This window comes from Phocoena sinus, chromosome 9 (genome assembly GCF_008692025.1).
Source record: "Phocoena sinus isolate mPhoSin1 chromosome 9, mPhoSin1.pri, whole genome shotgun sequence".
Classification (NCBI taxonomy): domain Eukaryota; kingdom Metazoa; phylum Chordata; class Mammalia; order Artiodactyla; family Phocoenidae; genus Phocoena; species Phocoena sinus.
In genome coordinates, this window is record NC_045771.1 from 15,487,178 (window position 1) to 15,503,006 (window position 15,829).

Here is a 15,829-nt window from a genome sequence, read left to right on the forward strand (position 1 = left end):
CAAAGCATAGTAGAAAATAGTGATTGGATCAATATTTGCTCTTTTATTTCATGCTAACTGGCAGGCTGGCCCAGGTAATTGTTATCTGAAGTGAATTCTCTTTTGGAAGAGGCCCATATGCCAAGAGTGAATTTGAATCCGGGCGCATAACTTGCTTGACAACCTCTAGTTTTTGTGTTTAAGTATGAACTATAAAAGAACAAAATTAAATTAGGGTTACCAAAAGGTGCATTATTATGTTTGACTGTTTAATTACTGAAAGGATTCACAGGACTCAATTTATGCTCATGTTACAGGCAACAAATATAATATAGCAATATTATAGCTATATATATTATATATTATAATAGCAGAAGAAGAATATGCACTGGGAGGGCCCTGGAGATCTCAGGTGCAGGTTTCCTTACCCTTCCACCACTGGGTTGCCCAGGATATACTTTGTCTTCAGGTTTTGAACGTCCACTGCCATGTGTGTGAAGCACCTTGGTGCCAAGAAACCCAAAGCCTCCTCCAGGTAAGCTGGTTGGTGGCCCAGGCACATTCCAGCCAGGTGACCAGTCTGAACTGGCAACTCTGCCCATCAGGTGCAAGTTAAATAATCAAAAGAGTTTGTACAGTTTTTCTAAATTAATGAAAATTTGGAGAATGCCAAATAAACCTGATTATTTTTACCTATTTTTAAAATAAAATTTTGTGGTACCTAGTGGTCTTTCCAGGAAATTCAATGATAGGTTAGTCATCAAAAGACATCTTAATTGAAAAAATTTCCCAAGTTGGGACATTTGAAAGGACTCATGAGACCCCACAGAGTCAAAGTCAGGTAATGCTTTGATTTACAGGTGAAGGAGAGAGCACAGCAAGAAGTTCAGGCAAGAATGACAGGTCGGAGAAGCGGCCTCTACCAGGCTCAAGCTTCCCAGGGGACACGTTCACACACACACAGCACGTCCAGTGTCCTGGCTGAACTACCACGATCTACGAGGGGTATCTTAGCCTCGGCTGGAACTCAAAACCGAGGCTCCCAGAATAGATGTTTATGACTCTGCCAGCTAACTTAACTGGTTGGGCCAGTTGCACACCATCAGTAAAGAAGCTGACCTTGGGGGTAGAGCTGATTTCTAAGGGAGTTTCATTCTTTAACTCACAGATCATAAAACTGACCCTTTTTTGGCCAAGAGTCAAAAATGCCATCCAGGAGATCCAGAGATAGAGTTTTTCCATTCCATCTGTAAATCAACTCTATCGTCCATATAGTTTTATTTTTCTGAATTTGGGAAAGGCAAAATCAAGAATGCCTAGAGGATAAAAGTTATAAACATAAGACACAAGTTTGTAGAGGCAGGCACAAGTTATAGGGAATGTTTTATTTTGTCCAGGCATTATTCTTAAACCAAATCACAGCCAGAAACAATAATTAGTAGAAACTTTTAACTCTTTGAAGCAATAAGGAACTTTTTGTTAAAATGATTTAAGAACATGCCAGAATTAATGAGGGCTAACAGAATACTGAGACAATAGAAAAGACATTTTTTTATTGAAAAAAAATTTATTTTGTACTATGGCACAAAATAATTGAGTCATTTTACATGAAGACAACCTAAATTGTAATTTTCACCTTTGGGTCAATATTCATGTAATAATTTGTAATAATGGATTTATTAATATGTAAGTATTTATATGTAAGTATTAAGACATTCAAAGATATATACATATACAAATAGATGATAAATGTAAAGGTTTTAATTTTAGTCTTAATGTATAATTAATTTATAAGCATGTTAAATAAATTATGTTTATCATATTGAGTTTATAATCTTAATCATGTGCAACAATTTCTTTGATAAATAGACAAATTATATTTACTATCCTGTCTTGATATTTGTATTTTTCTGTATCTACTGCTAAGCCTGTAAGGATCGCCTCTACATCAAAGCCTAAGAAACAATAATAAAAACACTTGTCTGGGACTTCCCTGGTGGTCCAGTGTGTGAACCGTTCCACACTCCCAATGTAGGATCAGGGAACTAGATCCTGCATGCTTGCTGCAGCGAAGATCCCGTGTGCCGCAACTAAGACCCAGCACAGCCAAAATAAATAAGTAAAAATAAATAAATAATTATATTAAAAAACCTCTTGTCAATATTATGTGACTGATCAGGTTTGGTGGGCATCTACTGTCTGCCTAGCGCTCTTGCCATCTTTGGGAGGCAATCTTCCTTCCATCTTTTTGAAAATTGCTCCTTTACTTAGTCTAGTCACGTGGTTATTATAGAGGCTGCTAATCACAGTATCTTTCACTCTTCCTGGCCAGTGTCAATTGGTCCAGAGGTAAGCACATAAAGTAGGTGGGGTCAGTCAGAATCCCTGCCAAGAAGAGGAAGATGATCTGAGAGAATGTAACCGACAAGAAAAGGAAAGCAGTGACAAGTGATGGGAGAATGTCCTGGTTGTGTTTGTAACCACCCTTCAGGCTTTCCCAAGGTCCAGCCCTTCTCGCTACTACATGAACTAGAAGGAAGTGTGTAAGAGGACTTATAAGGAGAGAGATGTAAAATATAGGAAATGTATTGTTAAAAAACAAATCAGGAAATTTTTTTAGTAGACAATATAAATGTGAACAAGGTTTGCAAGATTCAGAAAACATTTTTGCATTATATATGATGTAACCCATTATGTATGATGTTACCCATATGCAAAAATTTCTTCCAGGTTTATTCCCAGGTATAGCAAGGGCAAAAAGTAATTCTACATGATTGTAAGAGCGATGTTTATGCAGCTGCATTCTGATACTGCAGTCTGACAATTTCACCAGCTATTGTTAAGAAAAATTTCCTAAAACTTGGAAATCATACAGGGGTATTGTTTAAAAAGTTCCTCCAAGAATTATTTAATTCTCTAGGACTCTTTACTACTTGATCAAAATCTAGGTATTGAATTTATATGTTAACTTGTAGATTTCTGTTAGAAAAGATAGTCCCAAAAGTTATAGCTGTCTTGCTCTGTGGGACATTAACCAGTTTTGTACCTAACCCAGCATTTTTTTTTCTAAATGTTTAAAATGTCTTTCCTGATGGATTAAACTTTTGTTTTTAAAATTCTCTTGGAACCAGTTTTACCGTTTTATTTGTTCTCTTCTTAATAGGTGAAATAAACCTTTGACATTTGTTTATATTACATTTATGAGTCATATTTTCAACGTTTTGAAAATTATAGTTTGACAGGATATTTGTGGAGAGTACTCCTGTCCTTAAATTGGGTGCTTAAATTTAGGGGTAAAGGTAAATTTGTTTTGAGTGATACAATTCAACAAGTGGTAACTCATTATGTAATCCAGGGCTCTGGAAATTCGAAGGGTTTTTTTAGCCACTTTGCTCAAGATTTTATGGGAAACTTCCAGAAAGAGCAAGACTATGACAGCAGTATAGTGTTTGAGTCTCTCCAAATATACAAGAAAACTTTCCTATGTCCAAACTCTAGAGACAATAACAATAAAACTCTGTGTGTGTCATAAATTTAGGACATTAATTAGGGTTGATGTTCCTAACTAATGAACAGCTTCTAAAAAAAATGAAGAGCAGCAACACAATAAATTACTTAAAACACTGAATATTCTTCTAAAAAAAATGATACAAATGAACTTATTTACAAAACAAAAACAGACTCACAGACTTAGAGAATGAACTTACAACTTACGGTTACCAGGGGAAAGGTGGGGGGAGGGATAGTTAGGGAGTTTGGGATTGACATGTACACACTGCTATATTTAAAATGAATAATCAACAAGGACCTACAGTATAGCACAGGGAACTCTGCTCAGTATTATGTAACAACCTAAATGGGAAAAGAATTAGAAAAAGAATAGATACATGTATATGTATAACTGAATCTCTTTGCTGTACACCTGAAACTAACACAACATTGTTAATCAACTATACACAATATAAAGTAAAAAGTTAAAAAAAATTGAATATTCAGATTAAAAGAAATTAAAATGGCCCTTAAACATGTTAAAAGTTGTTCAACCTCTCTCACACACAAAATAACAGAAATGCAAATTAAAACTAAACTGAGATATTATTTTTTACATATCAGACCAGAAAAAAACTTCCCCATTGTGGAGGCTGTGTGGAAGCAGGCACGGTCACACTTTGATGAAGGGAATGCAAGATGGTACACCCCTATGTACCCCTATGGAGGGAAATTTGGCAATATCTAGAAAATCACATACACATTTACTCGTTGATCTAGCAATCCCTGTCCTAGGAATCTATCCACAGACACAATGGCAAAAACATAAAATTATGGGTGCACAAGTTTTTGCTACATAAATTATCCATATTTGCAAGACACTAGAAAAAAATCAAAAGAACTATGTGGCAAGGACTGTTTTGCTGGTACCACGGCTGAATCTTCAGTAGTCTATTCTAATTTTATTTAGCTATCTGCTCTGGTTGATGATTAGACATCAACCAGAAGACCGTGACTTGTATGAACATAAATCTATTGACCTACTTTCTTTCCCAGTAAGTGTGATCTTTGGTCAGAGGCACTGTTGTTTGGTAAATAATTACAGTACATGGAGATTCTGTAAATATTTATATTCTGGAAGAAATGCTGTGAGCAAGGAATGCATATCGGAGCCAAAATGTCAAACTTCAGTGAGAACAAACACTGTCCCCTCTTTGATAGAAGGGATCTGGTGTAATCAATCCGTCACAGTCTGTCAATGAAACCAACACAGTCGTCCAGGGAATAGGGCAATATCTGCCGTTGTCTTGTTGGGTACCAAGAAGTAACAGGGTCATTCTCTGAGCATCTATACAACTAGCTAGACACTCCCCATGAATTTGTGTTGATCTTAGACTATTTCTCTTTTCACACAAAGTGGGTAGCTAGCAATACCATGCGACATTCCACCCACTGGGAAGATTTTCTTTCACCTATATCTTCAGGGGTACTCTGGAGTAAGACCATAGTGTAGCAGTCATCCTGTTCTGTCGGAGTTGGCCATAGTGTATGCCATCTAACCGTAAACCAGGCCTTTGGTTTTCTTCCTTTATTAACTCGTCACATGGAACTTCCCACGAAGATGTATGTATAAGGAAATCACGGAATGTCAGGACTGGTGACAATGGTGACCATTACCCGCCTCAGCCTGAAAAGGCAAGAATGGGGAGTGGTTCCTGAAACCAACAAAGTGATTGTGTTTCAAATTTTGTTTCCTTTAAAAATCATGTTTGGTAACCTGGAGAAAACTATAATTTGAAAAGATACATGCACCCCAATGTTCATTGCAGCACTATTTACAATAGCCAGGACATGGAAGCAACCTAAATGTCCACTGACAGAGGAATGGATAAAGAAGATGTGTAGCACAGGGAGATCAGCTCGGTGCTTTGTGACCGCCTGGAGGGGTGGGATAGGGAGGGTGGGAGGGAGGGAGATGCAAGGGAGAAGAAATATGGGGACATATGTATATGTATAACTGACTCACTTTGTTATAAAGCAGAAACTAACACACCATTGTAAAGCAATTATACCCCAATAAAGATGTTAAAAAAAAAAGATGTGGTACATATATACAATGGAATACTACTCAGCCACAAAAAAGAATGAAATAATGCCATTTACAGCACGATGGATGGATCTAGAGATTATCATACTATGTGAAGTTAAGTCAGAAAGAGAAAGACAAATGCCATATGTTATCACTTATATGTGGAATCTAAAATATGACACAAGTGACTGGCATAGTTTCTATAAGATAATAGAGGCTGAAGAAAAGAATTGTTTGAATTCAGTTTACATGGATGGTCTAGCCTCTGGATAACGAAGCCTAGAATTTCAGAGTTGGAAAAAACTTTGAAAAGACACTGCAATATTAACAGAGTAACACAGTATTAATGTCCAAATTGTTATTCTTAAAATTATTGGCCTCCCGAATTGTGACAATTTGTTGCCTATGCACAGTCAGTGCCTTTTGATTTTGAAAGAGTAAATCTAGCAAATTCATCTTTGGGTGTATGCTGAGATAGCGTCCCATATTAGGAAGTTTCTGCCATAGAAACAGTAACCACCAGATAATATAAAAAGAACAACATACAACATGGATAAGTTCACAGACATGTTAAGTGAAAGACACTAAAACATGGAAGAGTACATACTGTATGACTTCACTTCAATGAAATTCAAAAACAGGCAAAACTAATCTATGGCAATAGAAGTTGGAATAATGATTACTTTGGGTAGAGGTTTATTGACTGGGAGGGGTCACAGGGAGCCCTCTGGGTGGCTGAAAATGTTCCATATTTTCTGCCTGGGTTGTGGTTACAGGGATATATACATTTGTAACAATTTGCTTAGCCGTACACTTAAGATTTGTGCACTTGATAGCATGCATGTTAAACCACAATTTAAAAATTTAAGAAAAGAGTAAGTATCCTGCATACAGGCACCTATGTTTGTTTACATATTATATTGTGAAGTGGCAGGTGTTATAATATTAGTTTTTGAAAGAGAGGGAGACTAGTGTAAAAGTCTGGGGATTCCAGACATTTTCCCATTACAATCACCTATTTTCAGCTAAGATTTGAGGTATATGTGTTTCTTCTTGGCCTTAAATAATACAGATACTGACTACATACTTGTCCAGTGCCAGCACAATTCAGTCCAAGCATTAAGGTACTCTACCAGCAAGCAAAGGGGCGGTGTGATGAATGGTACAAACATAGTACGCTTATTTGCTCCTTGCTTCTTTGTTTTTTAAACATGATAGATTTATTTGTCATCTATGTGTGGTCTTTGTTTGTTGTTTTTGTTTTTTGACGGCACCACGCAGCTTGTGGGATCTTAGTTCCCCAACCAGGGATCAAACCTGTGCCCCCTGCAGTGGAAGTGTGGAATCCTAACCACTGAACCTCCAGGGAATTCCCTGTTCCTTGCTTCTGTGTCTCTCATAAATAACTGGGTTTCTAAATGTAGGGTGCCCCATTATTGCTGTGTCTCCTCAATGTTCTAAAGCAAAAGTTTGTTACATTCAAATATTATCAAACTGTCCAAAGTCTATAAATCTAGCCATGTAAATTGGAAAAGCACTAATGGTTTTCTATTTGTTCTGCAGTGGTGTAAATACAACAAAAATTTCACTTAAAATAACAAAGACATGGAAAAATCATGAGGTTTTCACTTGTACTATCTGTAAAGGAATCTAATATTACTATGTTTAAGAAATGATGCCTCTTTTTTTTCCAAAAAAATGTTTTTTGATTGAAGGATAGTTGATTTACAATATTATATTAGTTTCAGGTGTACAGAATAGGGATTCAGTATTTTTGCAGATTCTACGCCATTATAGGTTATTAGAAGATAATGGCTATAGTTTCCTGTGTTGTACAACGTATCCTGTTGCTTATCTATTTCATACACAGTAGTTTGTATCTCTTAATCCCATACCCTTAATTTGTCCCTTCCCCTGCCCTCTCCCCTTTGGTAACCACAAGTTTGTCTTCTATATCTATGAGTCTGTTTCTGTTTTGCATATACATTCATTTGTATTATTTTTTAGATTCCACATATAAGTGATATTAGACAGCATTTGTCTTTCTCTGTCTGATTTATTTCACTAATCGTAATATTCTCTAAGTCGATCCACATTGCTGCAAATGGCAGAATTTCACTGTAATATTCCATAATGTGTGTGTGTGTGTGTGTGTGTGTATATATATATATATCCAATCATCTCTTGATGCGCATTTGGGTTGCTTCCGTGTTTTGGCTATTGTAAACAGTGCTGCTATGAACGTTGGGGTGCATGTGTCTTTTTGAATTCGTGTTTTTGTTTTTCTGAATATATACCCAGGAGTGGAATTGCTGGATCGTCGGTAGCTCTATTTTTAGTTTTGTTTTAAAAAAATTTTTTTTTTGTTTTTGGCTGCATTGGGTCTTCATTGCTGCGTGTTGCGGCGAGCAGGGGCTCTTCATTGTGGTGCGCGGGCTTCTCACTTCGGTGGCTTCTCTTGTTGTGAAGCACTGGCTCTAGGCACACAGGCTTCAGTAACTGTGGCACTTGGGCTCAGTAGTTGTGGCTCGTGGGCTCTAGAGTACAGGGTCAGTAGTTGTGGTACACAGGCCTAGTTGCTCCATGGCATGTGGGATCTTCCTGGACCAGGGCTCGAACCTGTGTCCCCTGCATTGGCAGGCAGATTCTTAATCACTGCACCACCAGGGAAGCCCTATTTTTAGTTTTTTGAGGAACCCCAATAATGTTTTCCATAGAGGCTACACCAATTTACATTCCCACCAGCACTGTACAAGGATTTCCTTTTCTCCACATCCTCACTGACATCTGTTATAGACTTTTTGATGATGGCCATTCTGACAGGTGTGAAGTGATATCTTATTCTTGTTTTGATTTGCATTTCTCTAATAATTAGCAATGTTGAGCATCTTGTCATGTGCCTGTTAGCCATCTGTATGTCTCCTTTGGAAAAATGTCTATTCAAGTCTTCTATTTTTTATTGGTATTTTTTTTTTATCTTGAGTACTATGACCTATTTATTTTGAATACTAACCTCTTGTTGGTCATATTATTTGCAAATATTTTCTCCCATTCCATAGGTTGTCTTCATTTTGTTGATGGTTTCCTTTGCTGTGCAAAACTACTTTTGCTTTTATTTCTCTTGCCTTAGGAGACAGATCCAAAAAAATATTGCTATGATTTGTCAGAGTATTCTGCCCATATTCTCTTCTAGCAGTTTTATGGATTCAAGTCTTACAGTAAGGTCTTTAATCCATTTTGAGTTTATTTTTGTATACGGTGTGAGGGAATGTTCTAATCTCATTGTTTTACATATAGCTGTCCAGTTTCCCCAGCACCACTTGTCAAAGAGACTGTCTTTTCTCCATTGTATAGTCTTGCCTACTTTTTCATAGATTAATTGACCATAGGTGTGTGGGTTTTTTTTCTGGGCTCTCTATTCTGTCCCATTGATCTATGAGTCTGTTTTTGTGCCAGTACCATGCTGTTTTGATTATTGTAGAACTGTATTATAGTCTGAAGTCTGGGAGGTGATACCTCTAGCTTTCTTAGTTTTTCTCAAGAGTGCTTTGGCAATTTGTTCTAATTCTGTGAAAAATGTCATGGGTATTTTGAGAGGAATTGCATTAAATCTGTAGGTTGCTTTGATAAGTATGGGCATTTTAAGAATGTTAATTCTTCCAATCCAAGAGCACAGGCTATCTTTCCATTTCTTTGTATCATCTTCAATTTCCTTTGTCAATGTTTTATAGTTTTCAGAGTATAGGTCTTTTACCTGCTCGGTTAAGTTTATTCCTAGGTATTTTATTCTTTTTGATGCATTTTTAAATGAGATTTTTTTACTTTCTGCTTTCAATATTTCATTATTAGTGTACAGAAACACAACAGATTTTTCTATATTAATCTTGTGTCCTTCAATCTTGCTGCATTCATTTATTAGCTCTTATAGTTTTGGGGTGGAGACTTTAGGGCTCTCTATATAATGTATCATGTCATCTGCAAATAGTGCCAGTTTTACCTCTTCCTGTCCAGTTTGCATACATTTTACTTCCTTTTCTTGTCTGTTTGCTGTGGCTAGGACTTCCAACACTATGTTAAATAGAAGTGGCAAGAGTGGGCATCTTTTCTTGTTCCTGAATTTAGTGGGAAGGCTTTCAGCTTTTCACCATGAGTATGATGTTGGCTGTGGGTTTGTCCTAAATGGCCTTTATTATGTTGAGATATGTTCCCTCTATACCTACTTTGATTTTTATCATGAATGGATGTTGAATTTCGTCAAATGCTTTTTCTGTGTCTATTATCAAGTGATTTTTTTATCCTTCATTTTATTAATGTGGTGTATCACATTGAATGATTTGCTAATGTTGAACCATCCTTGTGACCCTTGATCATGGTGTATTATCCTTTTAATGTATTGTTGGATGCAGTTTGCTAATATCTTGTTGATGATTTTTGCATCTATGGTCATCAAAGATATTGGCTTGTAATTTTTTTTTTTTGTAGTGTCTTTGTCTGGCTTTGGTATCAGGGTAGTGGTGGCTTTATAGAATGAATTTGGGAGTGTTCCCTCCTCATCAAATTTTTTTTTTTGAATAGTTTGAGAAGGATAGGTATTAGTTCTTCTTTATATGTTTGGTAGAATTCCCTTGTGAAGCTGTTCAGTCCTGGACTTTTGTTTGCTAGGAGGTTTTTATGTTTTTGTTTTGTTTTTGTTTGTTTTTGCTTTACAGTTTCAATTTCACTTCTAGTGATCAGTCTGTTCAAATTGGCTGTTTCTTCTTTACTCAGTTTTGGCAGGTTTTATGTTTCTAGAAATTTGTCCATTTCTCCTAGGTTGTCCAATTTGTTGGCATATAACTGGTCATAGTATTCTCTTAAAAGAATATTGCTTGTTATTTTGCCTCTTTCATTTCTTATTTTATTTGGGTCCTCTCTCTTTTCTTCTTGGTGAGCCTGGCTAAATGTTTATCAATTTTATTTATCTTTTCAAAAAACCAGCTGTTGGTTTGTTGATCTTCTCTATTGTTTTTTTAAATCTCTACTTTATTTCCTCTTTTTAAAAAATTTTTTTATTTATTTATTTTTGGCTGTGTTGGGTCTTTGTTTCTGTGCGAGGGCTTTCTCTAGTTGTGGCAAGCGGGGGCCACTCTTCATCACGGTGTGTGGGCCTTTCACTGTCGTGGCCTCTCTTGTTGCGGGGCACAGGCTCCAGATGCACAGGTTCAGTAGTTGTGGCTCATGGGCCTAGTTGCCCCATGGCATGCGGGATCTTCCCAGACCAGGGCTCGAACCCGTGTCCCCTGCATTGGCAGGCAGATTCTCAACCACTGCGCCACCAGGGAAGCCCTATTTATTTCCTCTTTGATCTTTATTATTTCCTTCCTTCTGTTGACTGGGCTTTGTTTGTTCTTCTTTTTCTAATTCCTTTACGTGGTAGATTAGATCGTTTATGTGAGATTTTTCTTGTTTCTTGAGGAAGGCCTGTATTGCTATGAACTTCCCTCTTAGAACTGCTTTTGCTGTGTCCCACAGATTTTGGAAAGTTGTGCTTCCATATTCATTTGTCTCGAGGTATTTTCTGATTTCTTTGATTTCATGACTGATCCATTGGTTTTTTAGTAGAGTATTGTTTAGTCGGCATGTAGTTGTTCTTTTCTCATTTTTCTTTCTGTAGTTGATTTCCAGTTTCATACTGTTGTGGTGAGAAAAAAAATGCTTGATGTAATTTTTATTCTCTCAACTTTGTCAAGGCTTGTTTTGTGGCCTAATTGTGATCTATCCTGGAGAATGTTCCATGTGCACTTGAATGTGTATTCTGTTGTATGGGGATGTAATGTCCTGTAGCTATCTATTAAGTTTATTGTGTCACTGTTGCCTTATTGATTTTTCATCTAGATGATCTGTCCATTGATGTCAGTAGGGTGTTAACAACCCCTACTATTATTGTATTATTGTCAATTTCTCCCTTTATGTCTGTTAGAATTTGCTTTATATATTTAGGTACCCCTGTATTGGGTGAGTATATGTTAATGAGTGCAGTATCATCTTCTTGTATTGATCTCTTTATCATTGTATAATTCCCTTTATTTGTCTTTCATTGTAGCTTTTGTTTTTTTTTTTTTTTTTGCGGTACGCGGGCCTCTCACTGTTGTGGCCTCTCCCGTTGCGGAGCACAGGCTCCGGACGCGCAGGCTCAGCGGCCATGGCTCACGGGCCCAGCTGCTCCACAGCATGTGGGATCTTCCCGGATGGGGGCACGAACCCGCGTCCCCTGCATCGGCAGGCGGACTCTCAACCACTGCACCACGGGGGAAGCCCGCTTTTGTTTTAAAGTCTATTTTGTCTAATATGAGTATTGCTACCCCCACTTTCTTGTTGTTTCCATTTGCATGAAATATCTTTTCCATCCCCTCACTTTCAGTCTCTGTGTCTTAAGCCCTAAAGTGAGTCTCTTTAGGCAGCATATTGAAGGGTCTTGTTGTTTTAGTCAACCATATGTCTTTTGATCAGAGCATTTAATCCATTGACTTTTAGAGTAATTATTGATAGCTTTGTACTTATTGCCTCTTTATTACTTTTTTCCATTTGTTTTTGTATTTATCTGTTCATTTCTTTTTCTTTCTCCTGTTGTGGTTTGATGATTTTCTTTAGTAGTATGCTTGGGTTTATTTTTGGTTTTTGTGTATATATTGTAGGTTTTTTTTTTTTTTTTTTGGTATGTGGGCCTCTCACTGTTGTGGCCTCTCCCGTTGCGGAGCACAGGCTCCGGACGTGCAGGCTCAGCGGCCATGGCTCACGGGCCCAACCGCTCCGCAGCATGTGGGATCTTCCCGGACCGGGGCGCGAACCCGCGTCCCCTGCATTGGTAGGCGGACTCTCAACCACTGCGCCACCAGGGAAGCCCCTATTGTAGGTTTTTGATTTGTGGTTACCATAGGGTTCATATATGTTGACCCATAATTATATCTACTTGATTTAAACTGATAGTTATTTAAGTTCAAACACATTTTAAAAGATCAACATTTTTTTACTCCCCTCCCCCATGTTTTATGTTTTTGACATCATATTTTACACGTTTACTGCTTATTGTAGTCATAGTTGCTTTTACAAATTTTTGTCTTTTAATCTGCCTACTGGCTTATTTAAGTGATCTTCAATCTTTACTATATATTTGCCTTTCTTATTGGGATTTCCCTTTCCTACAGATTCTTACTTCTTTTCAATTTAGAGAAGACCCTTCAACAATTCTTTTAGGGTAAGTTTAGTATTGCTAAATTCTTTTAGTTTTTCCTTGTCTGCGAAGTTCTTTATCTCTCCTTCTATTCTAAATGATAATCTTGCTGGGTAGAGTATCCTAGGTTACAGGTTTTTCCCTTTTAGCACTTTGAATATATCATGTCACTCCCTTCTGGCCTGCAAAGTTTCTGCAGAGAAAGCAGCTGATAGCCTTATGGGGATTCCCTTGTATATGACCCTTTGTTTTTCTCTTGCTGCCTTTAGAATTCTCTCTTTATTTTTAACTTTTGCCATTTTAATATGGTATGTCTTGGTGTGGGTCTGTTTGGGTTCATCTTGTTTGAGATCCTCTGTGCTTCCTGTACCTGGATATCTGTTTCCTTCTTTAGGTTTGGGAAATTTTTAGTCAATTTCTTCATATACATTTTCAATCCCCTTCTCTCTTTCTAACATGCAAATGTTGGCACGTTGGCATGTTTGATCCCAGAGATCTTGTTTGTTGCACTTTTTTTTTCCCCATTTGTCTTTCTGTCTGCTCTTCTGATTGAGTGATTTCATTATTCTATCTTCCAGATCACTTATGCATTCTTCTGTGTCATTTAGACTGCTATTCATTGCTTCTAGAGTGTTCTTTTATCTGAGATATGGAATTATCTATTTTTGAATGGGTTTTTAAAAAATATTTTCTAGTTCCTTATTAAAACGATCTGTGTTTAGATCAATTCTCTTTCCTAATTCAGTTAACATTTTTATTACCAGTGTTTTGAATTCTTTTTCTTGTAAATTGTTTAGTTTTTCAGGGGCTTTCTCTTTCTCAATTGAGAGTGCTTCCGCTGTCTTTTCCTTTTACTTAACTTTCTTTGTCTCTATGAATTTAGGTGAAAGTTACCTAGTGTGGTTTTGAAGGGCTGTTCTTATGTGGGAGCATCACTGTGTACACCGTGTGTGCTCACTGCCTCTGGTGAGAGGTCTGGGTTTGAGGTGGAAACCAGTCACGTCCTTCTTCAGGGTATTCTGGCAGCTATCACTTCAATAGGGGGTGTGGCTGCTGAGGGAGGAGCTAGAGCCTGTGCAGGGTGTGAGGTGGGACTTCCTCTCTGCTCAGTGGCCATCATCATCCTGTCAGGGGTGGGTCTGCTGGCAGGTTGCTGGAGTAGAAACCTTGAGGGTCAGGCTTAAGCTGGCTCTGTTCCCTTTAAGTCTGTGTTTTTCCTTTTCTCAGCACTGGAACCTTTGCCTCAAAGGAGGGTAGTGCTGAAGCAAGTGGGGCTTGTGCGCTTTCAGAGGTCTGATACTCTGCCTGTGTAGGCATCTGTGGGTCTGCTCAGATGTAGCCCACAGTCACATCTTTTCCCATGATGGGTGCCCCAGATCTAGTGCTACACTGTGGCATGGAGTGAGTGGGGCCAGAGTGTTTTCTTGGCTTGGGCTGGGGTGTGCAGCAAGGTGGTTGTGGGAATTCTGGCAGCCATGCTGCTATCAGAAGTCTGGGCCCCTTCTGTAGTGCCAATTGAGTAAGTGCCAATAATGGCTGCTGCTGCCCCTCCTGGGCATGCTCTGGGCCCCTGGGTTGCCTCTTTGTCCCTAGGTCGAGTCTTTTCCAAGGTCTTGGCTGCCCTAGATCTGGTGCCAGGCTGTGGTGTGGAGTGAGCATGGCCAAAGTATTTGCTTGGCTTGGACTGGGAAGTGTGTCAAGGTGGCACCCACTAGGGCAGACCTCTCTGTGCCCTGCCTGGGGGGAGGCCAGCACCTGCACACTCCTCACGAGTGGAGTCTAGGTTTCTTTAGACTTTCTATCTGTCCCAGTGGTTCTCCAGCAGTCAAGGGGGCTTGTCTCCTATGTGTAGGACCCCAGGACTGGGACACCAGTCTGTGGCTTGACCTGCTCACTCCCCAGTGTGAGTGTCTGGCCCATACAATCTCCCTTTTTTTCTGAGTCCCCTCTCAGGGGCACAGGTCCCAACACAATGCTTTTCTTCCTGTCCTACTCGATTACCTGTGTATCTTCTTATTACAGCCTTATTTGTACAGGAGTCCTTCTGCCAGTTTCCAGTTAGTTTTCCATGAACATTGTTTCATATGTAGGTGTATTTTTAATGTATTTGTGGGGAGAGGTGAGCTCCATGTTGTCTTACTCCACCATCTTGATCTCCTTACCTCCCCAAAAATATTTTAGGATAACCAATTACTCCTTATTTTTTAAAAAACAGCTTTATTGAGACATAATTTACATACCACACAATTATCCCATTTAAAGTGTACAATTCAATGATTTTATGTGTATTCACAGATGTGTGCAGCAATCGCCACACTCAATTTTAAAACATTTTCATCAACACAAAGAGAAACTTCCCCATCCCCCATGCCTCAGTCCTAAGCAGCAACTAATCTATTTTCCTTCCCCATCGATTTGCCTACTCAAGATATTTCATCTAAGTAGAATCATATAGTACATGCTCTCTTGTGAGTGACTTCTTTCACATAATGTTTTCAAGGTTCATCTGCATTGTAGCAAGTATCAGTAATTCATTCCTTTTTATGGCCAAATAATTTTCCATTGTATAGATATATCACATTTTGTTTTGTTTATCTATCTGTTTATTGATTGACATTTGAGTTGCTTCCACCTTTTGGCTCTTGTGAGTAGTAGTGGCTCTTGTGAACATGTGTTTGAACCACTGTTTTCAATTCTTTTGGATATAAACTTAGGAGTGGCATTAAGTTGAATGGTAATTTTATGTTTAACTTGTTGAGGAACCACAAACTGTTTTCCACAGTGGCTACACCATTTTACATTTCCAGCAATGTAGGAGGGTTTCAATTTCTCTACATTCTCACATTCCAGTTTCCTTTTTTATTATAGCCATCCTAGCAGTTATAAATTGGTATCTCATTGTGGTTTTGATTTGCATTTCCCTAATGACTAATGATGTTGAGCATCTTTTCCTGTGCTTGGCCATATGTATATATTTTTTGGAGAAATGTCCTTTCAAGTCCTTTGCCTACTTAAGAATTTTTCTGTTTGTCTTTTGTTCTTGAGTTGTAAGAGTTCTTTGT

General features: G+C 38.1%; 1 protein-coding gene across 4 annotated transcripts in view; it reads right to left on the minus strand.

Annotated features, from left to right (window-relative positions):
• The window catches only part of AKR1D1 (aldo-keto reductase family 1 member D1), a 90,966-nt gene that overhangs the window by 50,179 nt on the left and 24,958 nt on the right, over window positions 1-15,829 (minus strand). The window lies entirely within an intron of this gene.